The sequence below is a fragment of the Vombatus ursinus genome, unplaced genomic scaffold (assembly GCF_900497805.2).
Source record: "Vombatus ursinus unplaced genomic scaffold, bare-nosed wombat genome assembly UNPS02000749.1, whole genome shotgun sequence".
Classification (NCBI taxonomy): domain Eukaryota; kingdom Metazoa; phylum Chordata; class Mammalia; order Diprotodontia; family Vombatidae; genus Vombatus; species Vombatus ursinus.
In genome coordinates this window covers 20,758,300-20,771,001 of record NW_020940527.1, presented here as the reverse complement: position 1 = coordinate 20,771,001, position 12,702 = coordinate 20,758,300, and the positions used below count along the sequence as shown (strand labels likewise).

Sequence of the window (12,702 nt, the reverse complement as noted above, 5' to 3'; positions counted from 1 at the left end):
TTCCTTCCTTCCTTCCTTCCTTCCTTCCTTCCTTCCTTCCTTCCTTCCTTCCTTCCCTCCCTTCCTTCCTTCCCTCCCTTTCTCTTCTCTCTCTCCCTTCTTTCCTTTCTTCCTTCCTTCCTTCCTTTCTTAACATTCATATGGTGCTTACCTTGTGCCAGGCACTGTGCTAAGTGCTTTACAAATATCTCATTTGATCTTCACAACAACACTGCAAGGTAGGTGTTATTTTTATCTCCATTTTGCAAATGAAGAAATTGAGGCAAACAGGTTAAATGACTTGCCCAGGGTCACACTGCTGGAGGTTGGAATCAAACCCATTTCTTCCTGACTCAGGTTCAGTGCTCTATCAATTTTGCCATGCTGCCTCTCTCAATCAATCACCATGAAGAAACTGAGGCCCTAAGTGAATTGTCCAAGGTCACGCAGGCTTCTCTTGACTCTGATGGCTGCTCATGGTTTCCAGCATCCTCAATAGCAACCCAAAATAGTTTTGGTGTGCTAGGGCTGAAGAAGTGGATGCAATGGTCCTCCACTCCAAGGTGTCCCCAAGGGACACTTCAGGACATTGGGTGACTGCAGCAGGGACATCAAGGGAGCATAAGAAGACCAATGTCAATGAATACAACTAGGAAGAATTGGTAAAGCAGCGGTCCTGGTATTGGCTCTCTTCTCTTTCTTTATCCTCTTATTCTAGAAATTTTCTCATCAACTTCCAGGGCTTCAGCTATCACTGGTAGGCAGACGACTTCTACACTGTTTCTCAAGACTGATCTGCCCTATTCAACCCTGAGTTTCCAACTGCCCAATACACATCCACACTTGGATTTCTATAGCATCTAATCCACTCTCAAAACCAAAAAAACTAAGCTTGTCTCTATGATGAGACTGAGAGGGGCAGCTAGATGGTGCAGTGGATAGAGTGCTGGCCCTGGATTCAGAAGGACCTGAGTTCAAATCCAGCTTCAGACACATAACACCTACTAGCTATGTGATCCTGGGCAAGTCACTTAACTCCACTGACTAACCCCCCCCCCAAAAAAAAGAGAGAGATAGTAGAGGATAGAAGGGTTTAGTGTGCTGTAAAATGAGGGGGTTTGACTCCATGGCCTCCAAATCCCTTCAGATTCTAAACCTATGACCCTTTGCCCCTTTCTCATCCACAGTTTTCCTCCTAACTTCCTCATTTCTGTTTATGACACCACTAATCATTTTCCTAATTACTGGGGCAAACTCAAAACCTGAGTTATCTTTGACTGCTGTCTCTTTCTTCCTCTTCCTCTTCCTTTTCCCGACCTCCCTCCTCCCCCTCCTTTTCTCTATCTCCCTACTCCCTCAAACTCTCTGGCCTCTCCCACCCCACCTCCCATAGTTACCTGTTGCTGTCTTGCTGGTGCCCTCCTTTCCATTGTCTCTGCCTCCAACCTAGGTTAGTGTCTCATTAACTTTTGACCTGGACCCCACCATTGCAATGTCATCCTTCCAACTAGTGTCCTTAACCTACATATCCTTCCTTAAACTTAAACTTCTTATACACGGCTCCCATTATAATAGCTCACTTCTACTAAGTGCTTAAAGGGCACATTATCTCATTAGATCCTTGAGGTAAGAGAGCCCTTGGAGTTTATTGAAAAGAAAGGAGGCATAGTCAGACCTACACTTTCGGAAAATTAAACTTTGGTTTAATTAATTAACTTTGGTTTACTAGAGGATAGATTGGCAAGGAAAGAGACGAGGCAGAGACACCAATTATGAAGTTGTTACAATAGTTCAGGCAAAAGGTGCTGAGAGTCTGAATGAAGTTTAGAGTTGGGGGAATAAAGGGGAGGGGGCTAATGTTAGAGATATGGTGGAGGTAAAATTGACAAGACTTGGCAAATGAGTAGCTTTGTGGAGAGAAGGGGAGATTGGAGCAGAGAGACGTCTCTGAGGATGTGAATCTCCATGATAAGAAAGATGGTCGTACCCTCAACATAGGTAGGGGAATTGGGAAGAGAGATAGTGTTGGGGGGTGGGGGAGAGTTCTGTTTTAGATGTGGTGCACATCCAGCTTGGAATGTCCAGTTGACAGTTGGTGACGCATAAATGGAGCTCAGGAAAGACTAGGATCCAATATATAGAAGTTAGTCATTCCCCCTCTCCCCAGCCCAGTATATTCCCTCCTTCCTCTGAATCCATTTTTAGTTGTTCATCTGAATCTAGGTTTAATTAAATGAATGGGATGTTTTTGATTTACTGGCTGTGATGTGTTGACTTGGGACCAATCTTATTTTGAATGGCAGTAGGTATTTAATTAACCTTCAAATGTCCATTCTTCATTCTTTTCTGAAGTCCGTCACTGTAACCAGCAAGACTAGAAAAGAAATACTTACGTAGCCTGACCCCTTTTTAAACTTGCCCATTTCAAGTATAACTTCTTACTGGAGGCCTTTCCTTATCCTTAGCAGTTGCTGGTATTGCTCTCCTCTTCCTTTTTGACTTTGAATGTGTTTTGTATTTATTTTCCTGTGTACATATTGTGTGTACACACACACACACACACACACACAAACACACACAATATGGAATGTAAGCTAGAGGGCAAGGCCTGTTTTTGTCTCTATTATCTCCAGCAGTTAGGCCAGAGCCTGACTCCTAATAGAATCTAGATGCTTGTTGAATGAATGAATGAACCCCACAGTGCTTTCTCTGTGCCTCTCTTATGACACTTTTTACATTTTATTTTTTGTAAACAAGATTTTATTAATGCCATTTTTTTTACAGCACCATAATTTCCCTGCTTTACTGGAGTCCTTTGTGTATGCTTGCCTTTTCTCCTCTATCTGGGGGAGATTTTTACTGGTATACAAAACTTTCACTACTATTTACTACTACCTTAAAGCCTATAGACATAACTAACTTTCCTTCTTCCTCCTCACTCGGTCCTGCTTCGTTGTGGTAGAGTGGAAAGTGGGATAACTTGAAATGAGGAGACCTGGGAATTTACTACTTATGTGAAGTGGAGGACAAGCAAGTCAGTTTCCCTCTCTGTGCCTGTTTTCGCCTCTGTTAATTAAAAGGGTCAGACTAGGGGATTTCTTGGGTTTTTTCCTAGCTCCTATAAAAAACCTCTATTTCCTATTCAGAACTACATGGCTAACAAGGGCAGTTGGAGAGTTCTGAGAGTTTGACTGATCTCTGGATAGTAGAGTTTGGGTTAGAAAATACTGCTGTGCATTTCTGTTGTCCTGCCTTTAAGTAGCAATTAATCCTTAAAACAACTTCATGAATTTGCATTTCAAATAGTCCAGCTACCCAGATGAAATTCACCTGTATTTCCAAACTTGTTTCTAAAATCCAACAGCAAATAAAAAGACCCAGGAGGAAATGGGTGAAGGATCCCATCTTTCCTTTAGGTACTGTCCTGAAAGCCCCCTCCCTTTTTAAAATTAAGTCCTGATAGAAAGAGAACTTCTTTTCCCCAAGAAGATGCAGCAACCATGCTTGGGGAGACGGGGCTCGGCACTCTGTCCATTGCACCGCCTAGCTGCCCCTACTTACCCATTACATTTTCCAAATTGTCATAGTTTTGGACTCTTGTGATTCTTGTCCATCTTATTTTATGTATTTCATGAAATGTATATTTTGCTTTTGTGTTTCCAGTACACCCAATAAGATGGGTGGGACAAAGAATTTGTGATGGCAATCCATTTTTGGCCTTTTCATGAGTGTGATGAAGTCATCTACTTTTGTAGAAACCCTTTCATTGATCATATTGACATCCCAATTATTTAACTCTTCTGTTCTGGGTGGTCCACAAAGTGGGGACTGTCAAATAACAAGAAAAATTGTTTTACCTTTGTAGCTCAGCAAACCAGTAAACTCATTCTGGATTATATTAGACAAGTAGTTTACAGAAGCAATAGGCTTTGAAATCGTGTCCTTCAATGCTATGTCCTAGTTGATAATTAACTCCGTGATAACAAGAAAGGTCCTGCTACTAAGGCTAACAATTTTATCGCCAGAGCGTTGAAATGTCACCTTAGTTATTTTTATAGATTTTAATTGATATTCCTTTTTTTGCATCAATTACATTTCACCCCTCCCAAAGGCTATTTCTTATAGCAAAGCATTTTTTTTAAATAGGAAGAGAAAAATAAATTCAGTAAAACCAGTTAACACTTCAGTGTTATATGCAGTGTTCCACACTTACCAACCTCTTCCTACTTCTGCAAAGGAGTAGAGGAAAATATCTTGCTCAATTGATTTTTGCACAAGAAAGAATGACTTAAAAAACTCACTGGACTCTCCATCACTTTTTTTGCCATTCTTAAGTGATTGATTTTTGCTTAATTTTGTCTTTTGTTTTAATATCGCCTTTATTTCTAAATATATTTTTTTGTTTCTCTATACAAGGAGCCATCCTTTGTAACACGATTTTAAAAGTGGCAAAAGTCAAAAACAAAAGTGGCCATCATCCTCAATAATGTGTCCTTCATGGATTCTTTTTTACATTAATTTCTTCTTCAAAGAATTAGTGTAGTGAATCAGTGAATTCTTGTGAGTTCTATGTGTTCACACAAGTTTTGGAGTTTTTCAGTCTAAATAACCTTTTCAAGAGATTGGATAGTAAAAAGAATTCAGGGAAAGCAAAATAATGATTTGCCCAGTCTCAGGCTCATAAATTCCCAAAATCTTCCAGTTAGTAGAGATCTCTGAGGATATCTAGTCCATTCTGTACCAGAATAGGAAACCCCTCCAGATAGCAGTGATGAGCTATCATCTCATTGGAAAATTACTTGGGAAATCTATAAAGAAACACAGCACTTATCATGCTGCTTTAATAATGTATCCTAAATCCAGTGGCCCCAGGGTACGTCTATATCAGGGTACATATGGCTTGGCCAATGAGTTAGCTTGGAGCAGGAGCAGGTTCACTGGGGAACCTAGTATCAAAATGAATGAAAAATTTAGTTGAAGAAGAAAAACTTTCCTGAGTACAATGTGAAAGGGCTCAGGCTCAATGTCCTGGGGGACAAACTCCAAAACCTGTTGCACATATGGTTCATATTGAGAAAAAAAGGCAATTCCTCCAAAACCATCTTGCTCGTCATTTCTCATAGCACAATGGTACTCCATCACAACCATATGCCGTCATTTGTTCAGGCATTCCACAGTTGATGTGTCTCCTCAGTTTCCAAATCTTTGCCACCACAAAAAGAGCTGCTGTATTTTTTTTCTACAAATAGGTCCTTTTCCCTTTGCTTTGGGATACAGACCTAGTAGTGGTATTGCTGGGTCAAAGGGTATAGTTTTATAACTCTTTGGGCATGGTTCCAAATTGCTGTCCAGAATGGTTGTACTAGTTCACAAGTCTGCCAATAGTGCATTAGTGTTCCAGTTTTCCCACATCCCCTCCAGCATTTGTCATTTTCCTTTTCTGTTATGTTAGCCAATCTGATAGGTGTGAGGCAAACAAACACACATATATGTATGTATATATAAAGTTCAAAGACCTCATGCTAAGAACCCCTTGTTAATGGATACTAGCTCAGAGTCAGAAAGACCTAATTGCCAGTCCTGTCTGAGACACATAGTAGGTGTGACCTTGGGCAAGTCACTAACCTCTCTCAGACTCAGTTTCTAATGGCAGCACTACCTCTTGGGGCTATTGTGAAGAGCAAATGAGATAAAACACTGTGCAATAATACTTAAAGCACTATACATAGTGTCAACTTGCCCTATCCATTTTCCCAGGACTGAGTCACAAGTAGATGCTTATGGAAAGAGATTCATAAATAGCAGTTAATGCCATCTACGAATAACATCTTCCACAAAAGAAAACAGAGCACCAAGTATTAGGTTTAGTGTCTCCACCCTGACCCAAGCTTAATGGAGAGAAAGATTGGTCTTGATAATCATCATGCCAGCTTCCTCTTTTAGATATATCACAGATTGTAGATGTGGAGATAGAAGTGTACAAAGCCATCTAGTCCCCTCTCCTCCTCTAAACCCCTCTATCTTGGCTCCCTGCCTACAGATTTAAATCCTCAGGTATTTACCATTTATTTTATTGAGGGAGTCTTAGTTTCTTTTTTTTTTAATTTTAGTTAAGAAGCATTTATTTTCTTCCCATTACCCATTAAGAAAAAAGAAAAACAACCCCCCAACAAATACACAAACACACACACATATACATATACACACATATATGTGTGTGTGTATATATATATATATGTGTGTGTGTATGTGTGTGTATATATATATATATATGTATATATATATACACATATTCCTGCCCTCGAGATGCTTACATTTAGCTAGGGTAGCAAGGCCTAAAGAGATCCTGAAAAGAGAGATTGAGTGGGGGCCGTTTAAAAAAGAGTCCTTGCTTGAGAATCTGGGCCAGTTGTCTAGGCTGAGACCTTCCATGGGATGACCAGGCAGGGGATAACTGCAAAAGACAAAGTTACTTCTCTAGCCCCTGAATTTCCCACACCCCAGAACTGACGGTTGGGAAAGCTGTTGTCAGAGAGATGAAAGTCCTAGTCTAGTCTGTGAAATGTATAGCAAAAAAGCTAGAATTGAGTTTGTGTCAAGAATTCAGTGAGCTGAATGAGGACAGGAAGAAAAGGCCTGCCATCTGCAGGTATGTAAGACCAGGATCAATTGAATTTTAAGAACCTTACAGTTTGTGACATTCAGATATTTTCCTTTGTCATTGCACCGCCATCATCCTTGCCTTTGTATGTTTCCCTTGCAAAGGGAATAAAATAAATGCTAATTGAAAGCATCACAGCATGTAGATGTGCTTTATTTCAGGAATATCAGAAAGAAAAGGCAAAGAATCAGGAATATCAGAAAGAGAAGGCAAAGAATCTGCATCCTTCACTTGGGCTGGCTAGAAATAGGTGAACCAGGGAAATTGAAGGTGAAAATGTATTAAATGACCTGAAACCAGGAGCCAGTGCAGTATGGCTGAAAGAGTACTGACCTGATCTGGGTTCAAGTCCCACTTCTGACTTTTACAACCTTCACGGTCTTGGACAAGTCATTTAAGGTTTCCGGGCCTCAGTTTCTTAAACTGTAAAATGAAGGAGTTGGATTTGATGACTTCTTCAGCTATGCCCTTAGGACTTGGGTGGCCATTAGTTGTCATCATATTTGGTTACCAGCTATTTAGAGGAAGTGTTTTAGATTTCAGAGCTGTAGCTATTAGAGGTTTACTTTCTCCCTATTTATCAGTTTTTGTGCTTGGTTTTCTCAGGGACAGTTTTTTCATCACTAGTTAACCTTTTCTATGTCTGTTATGATAACCCAAATGACTTTTCCTCTTATAGCTTCTTTTTAAATAATTAGTATGGCCCAGAATGCACAAATATCTGGTGCCCAGAGAGAAAAGGCATAAGTAATTTCTCCTCTTTTTACCTGCTTCTCTTCACTGGCATACATACAGTCCACTCCATTTTGGCCCTTCCTCCTTTCAGGTCCCATAGAAGTTTGTGGACGTAATTGTTATTTATCATTTGATAGTCTAAAATAAGTCATTTCATTTATAGCCATTCCCATTCTAGATGATTAAGAACAGTAAATAGCCAGTTGGCTAAATGTTTATAATGGTCCATGATTAACTTCCTAAGCATTTGACCCCCATCAATAGTGAATGCTTAGAGGTCCAGAAAAAGAGTGGAAAACTGCATTATAAATAACTTGCTTCTTTAATTAAAGGCAAGGCACCATATTTAATGCCAGATATGTGAACTCAGTATCCATTGAGTATATAGTTATTTTTTTCTTCCTGTGTACACCTTGGATCCTAGGGACCTTAGGGGCCATCTAATCTAAAAATGTAATGTTTTTGGACGAGAATACCGAGATCCAATGAGGTTAAGAGACTTTCCCAAAATTACACAGTGAGCAGTAGAGCTTGGATTTTCACTCAGTTCCTGTGGCTCTGAGAGCAGCCCCCTTTCCCATGCACTGTGCTGCATACCCCAAGTCAGTAGAACAAAGTATGATTGCCGGAAGCAATTGTACTGAGTGACACACAAAGAGAGTTCACAATTAAAACCTATTTTCCTTCATTATTATGAGCTTGTGAGGTTGTGCTACTATCTACTACAGTCTTTAATTCTTCACTGCATGTAATACCTGTGGCCTGATTTGTCACAAAACATATTTATGTGTTGTAGAAAGCAGGTTTTTATGGAATTAAAATATGAGTATTTATGAGAATATTAAGACACATCCTATAACACAGCTTTTACCTCCCTGCATGTTACACCCTGGGAAGCTATCTGCCTTGCCTACCTTTAATTCCAGATCCATGCCCATAATGGTATTTGTGAGAATATTAAAATATATCCTTTAACACAGCTTCTACCTCACTGAATGTTGCATCATGGGTAGCTCTCTACCTTGCCTACCCTTAATTCGAGATCCATGCCTAGGTCATTATGCAGGAAATCCTAAAAGTCTTAAGGCTAAAGTAAGACTTTGAGGTTACCGTGTGTGTGTGTGTGTGTGTGTGTGCACAATTTATATAAATACATTAATTTATTTTAACTTAATACTAATTTAAATGTGTATGTGTATATATGTATATAATACATATACACATATATTATATATGTGTATGTGTATATAATACATATACACACATCACAGAAAAAAAGTGAGTTGGACATGAAACTGCAGATCTTTCATGTACAACTTGTTTTTTTGTTTTGTTTTGTTTTGTTTTTATAAATATAAAATGTTGTGAGGAAATCCAGGAATCTGAGGGAGGAAACATGGAGGAATACCATTGGATGAAGATTGATGGAGAAACAGAATTGATTTTGTCCCGTGTAGTGTGCTACAGACCACCTAGACAGAAAGAGGAAATAAGTGATGCTTTAGGAAAACAGAGCACAAGCCTGACATAGAGGTGTGTAGTAGTGATAAGAGACTTCTATTACCTTGACGTCTACTTGATCTCTCTTTCTTTTTTTATGTTACTGATTTTATTAACTTTTTAAAACACAAGTATAGTTGAATATTACAACAAAAACAATAGCTAGCAGTGAGTGTGTTAAGATGATTGTAGTCCTTCACTCATTCACTATTGCATACAAAAGCCAGCATTACAATTAAGAGTATTCACTGGCCCCCATTAAGAGGTTTGACACTGAACCCCACCTCTGGGATGATGCTCATCATCCTCATAAGCTTCTCCATTGTAATGGCTTCTTCTTTCTTGTGATGGGTCAAAGTCCACCAGTTCTACCTGATCCATATCTTCAGTCTCCTCTACTTCCTTCCTTTCAGGCAGTAATTTTTCCAACAAAGATAGCTTATCTGATGAAAGAAAGCCATTCTCTGGGAAGTTTACCTTAAACTCAATTATTAGAATTCCTTTCTCATAAGGTCTGCGATAAATGGGCATACCTTCATTCAGCACACATTTGATATCTCCATGTTTAACAATCTGACCAGGATGAGAAGTAATGACTGTAGTTCTATTATCAAGAGTTGTTATTGGTTTCTGAAAGCCACACAATGCTTCAACCAACTGGATATCCATACATGTGAAAAGGACCTCACTTCGTCGTATAAATATAGCATTGTCCTTCTGATCCAAAACAGTGATAATATCTCCTGGCTCAAGTCCTGGCTCCTGGACACCTTCACCGTAGCATGTTATCTTCTGACCATCTTTCATGCCCTTGTCAATATGAACCTCCAGAATCTTCTTTTCTCTAACAATTTTCCTTCCATTACAGCTTTTACATCTATCTTTAGGGCTGATTTGTTCCCCATGCCCTTGGCATTCCATGCAAACTGATTGAATTTGCTGAACCATTACAGGTCCTATCTGATGAATTCTTATTTGCATTCCAGTACCTCTGCAATTGGGACAGCATTCTACAGCTCCTTTCTTACCACCCCGTCCTTCACATTTATCACAAATTACATTCTTTTGCAAAGCCGGTTTTCTTGTTGCACCATTATATAAATCTTCTAAGGTCACCGACAACTGATGAACAACATTTTTACCTCTCCATTCCCTTTGCATTCTTCCACCTCCTCCAAAAAACATATGAAAGATATCCATTGGAGAACCAAAGCCACCACCAGAACCACCCTCTTTGATGGCTTGTTCTCCAGCTTTGTCATATAAATCTCTTTTCTTTGCATCAGGAAGCACTTCATAAGCTTGAGAAGTCTGCTTGAACTTTTCTCCTTCATTTGGATTCTTATCAGGGTGATATTTTAAGGCTAGTTTTCTATATGCCTTTTTTAGTTCTTCCTGGGAGGCATTGGGCTTTACCCCCAAAACATCATAATAAGTAGTTTCCTTCATCACTTTTTATAGCCAGGGAGCGATGCTCGCGGTACGCCCGGTGTCAAAATGCCCGTCTGGGGTGGGGTGAGAGGGGACTGCCCAGGAGCCGGTTGGGATGTTGGGGGATCGAGTGGGAGAAGAGAGGATTGGGGGAGGGGGGCGCAAGTTCTTGTGTGTGGAGCTTGAGCAGCGGCAGCTGCTGCCCTCCACTTCTCGCCGAGTTTTCTGGAAAGTTCCTTGATCTCTCTTTTTCTACCAAAAATAGAGCAGCTAATAACTTGCCTTAATAATAACTTCATTCCTTGAAGATGGAAGACTCATTTTTCCTCCCCTTGTTAAGGAAAATTCTGTATTAGATCTGATTTTCAATATCAGGACTGGATTGGTTGTTAGGTTGGAAATAAGGTAAATGGTGGCCTTTTCTTCCTATAGTTTGTTATTAAGCGGAGGAAAAACCAGACATAGTCTGACATGCACCTTAAATTTCAGGAAAGTATATTTCAGATGGGATTCAGAGAAAGAATAGCAAAGAATAATGAAACTTTCATGGACTAAAGTTCTATAGGAGACGTCAGGCCAGATAGGGTAGGAAATCCTTAAGAATGAAGACAAAAAAAAACCATTCCAGTGTGTGTGTGTGTGTGTGTGTGTGTGTGTGTGTGTGTGAGTGTGTGTGTGTGTGTGTGTGTCCCACCCCCACCAAGGCAAGCAAACAAACATGAATCTTCTGAAGAGACTGACATGGAATACATAGTTAACTCATAAATCGACTTAGGTTGGGGAGAGGATTGTGGGAAGATGGCAAAATAAGACAGGAAATTAACTGGCTCTCCCAAATTCTTCCACAAATAAGTTAAAATAATGCCTCAAAGTGAACAGGAATAATTAAAAGTCCAGATAAAGCAGTTGTCCACCTAAGACAACTCAGGGAGGACCTTAGGAAAGACCTGACTTCCCAGGTGGAAATTGGTCTGATTGAAGTACATATGCCTCCGTGCAGATACTGCCAAATCAACAAGCAACAAGCTCTAGGGGTAGTTGTGGGGGGGGGCGGGGGGGGCAGCAGCCTCAGCTTCAGGAACTTTTGCTCCATAGACAATGATGAGGTCAGACAGCTGATCAGAGGAAGATGTAGGTGCTGGACTCAAGCCCAGGTGCACTGAGCAGAAGTGGCCCCTGGCTTTGACTGTGGGCTAGGAGGAGGGAACACACTGCAGTGAGTGCTATAGCAGAGGAGTGGGGACCCTGCTAGCTGTGGGCATTTGAAGGAGAGTGGAGTCCCTAGTTTTGGTTCTAGGGCAGAGGAGTAAGCTGAAGCTTACAGCCCTGGGAGGGACCACAGAGAGTAAGAGTGTTTGCTGTGACAGCTTTGCTGGGCACCCTGGCCATGGCTAAGTGGCAGAGAGGAGTTCCCAAAATTGGGTATCCAGATAGAGGTCAGAAAACAACAGTACAAAAGACCTGAAGTCTGAGATATTATTCCCCACACCTTGGGACCAGAGTCCAACCGTAACACAAAGTTAATAGCCAAGAAATAAGCCACTTAAAAGTGAGTAAGCAAAAGAGAAAGAACTTGACCATAGATAGCTACTATGGTGATAGAGAAGATCTGGGTTCATACTCAGAAGAAGATGGAGTTAAAACAGCTACTTCGACTTCAAAGAAAAATGTTAAATGATCACAAGCCCAAAAAAGAGCTCTTTAAAGACCTTAAAATAAAATTTAAAAATCAAATAAGAAAGGTTGAGGAAAAATTAGGGAAAAAATGAGTAATGCAAGAAAATCAAGAAAGATATGAAAAGAACGTCAACCAATTGGCAAAAGAGATCCAAAAACTTTTTTTTATTAATTTATTTTGATTTATCAATAATCACTACCATATGCTTTTGAGTTTAAAATTTTTCTCCGCCTTCCTCCCCACCACCCTCCCCAAGACGGCACATAATTTGATATAGGCTATACATTTACATTCATATTAAACATATTTTCACATTAGTGAGGTTGTAAGTAGAAATTAAAACCAATGGAAGGAACCATCAGAAAGTGGAAACAAAACTCAACAGAAGAGAAAAAAAAATAACAATTTGGCTTCCATAGTTCTTTCTTTGGGTGTGGATAGCATTTTCCATCACAAGGCCTCTGGAGATGTCTCAGATCCTTGTATTGCCAGGAAGGGTTAAGTTTATCAATATTAGTCAGATCCAAAAACTTAAGGTAGAAAATAACTCCTTGAAAATTAAAATGAGGGGCAGCTAAGTGGTGCAGTACATAGAACACTGGCCCTGGAGTCGGACAGACCCAAGTTCAAATCTGGCCTCAGACACTTGACACTAGCTGTGTGACTCTGGCCAGGTCACTTAACCCCATTGCCTAGCCAAAAAAAAAAAAAAAAAAAA

General features: G+C 40.0%; 1 protein-coding gene and 1 pseudogene across 9 annotated transcripts in view; one reads left to right on the top strand and one right to left on the bottom strand.

The window, feature by feature from the left end:
• The window catches only part of ARHGAP22 (Rho GTPase activating protein 22), a 421,947-nt gene that overhangs the window by 369,687 nt on the left and 39,558 nt on the right, over positions 1 to 12,702 (top strand). The window lies entirely within an intron of this gene.
• LOC114041981 lies at positions 9,134 to 10,341 on the bottom strand (annotated as a pseudogene).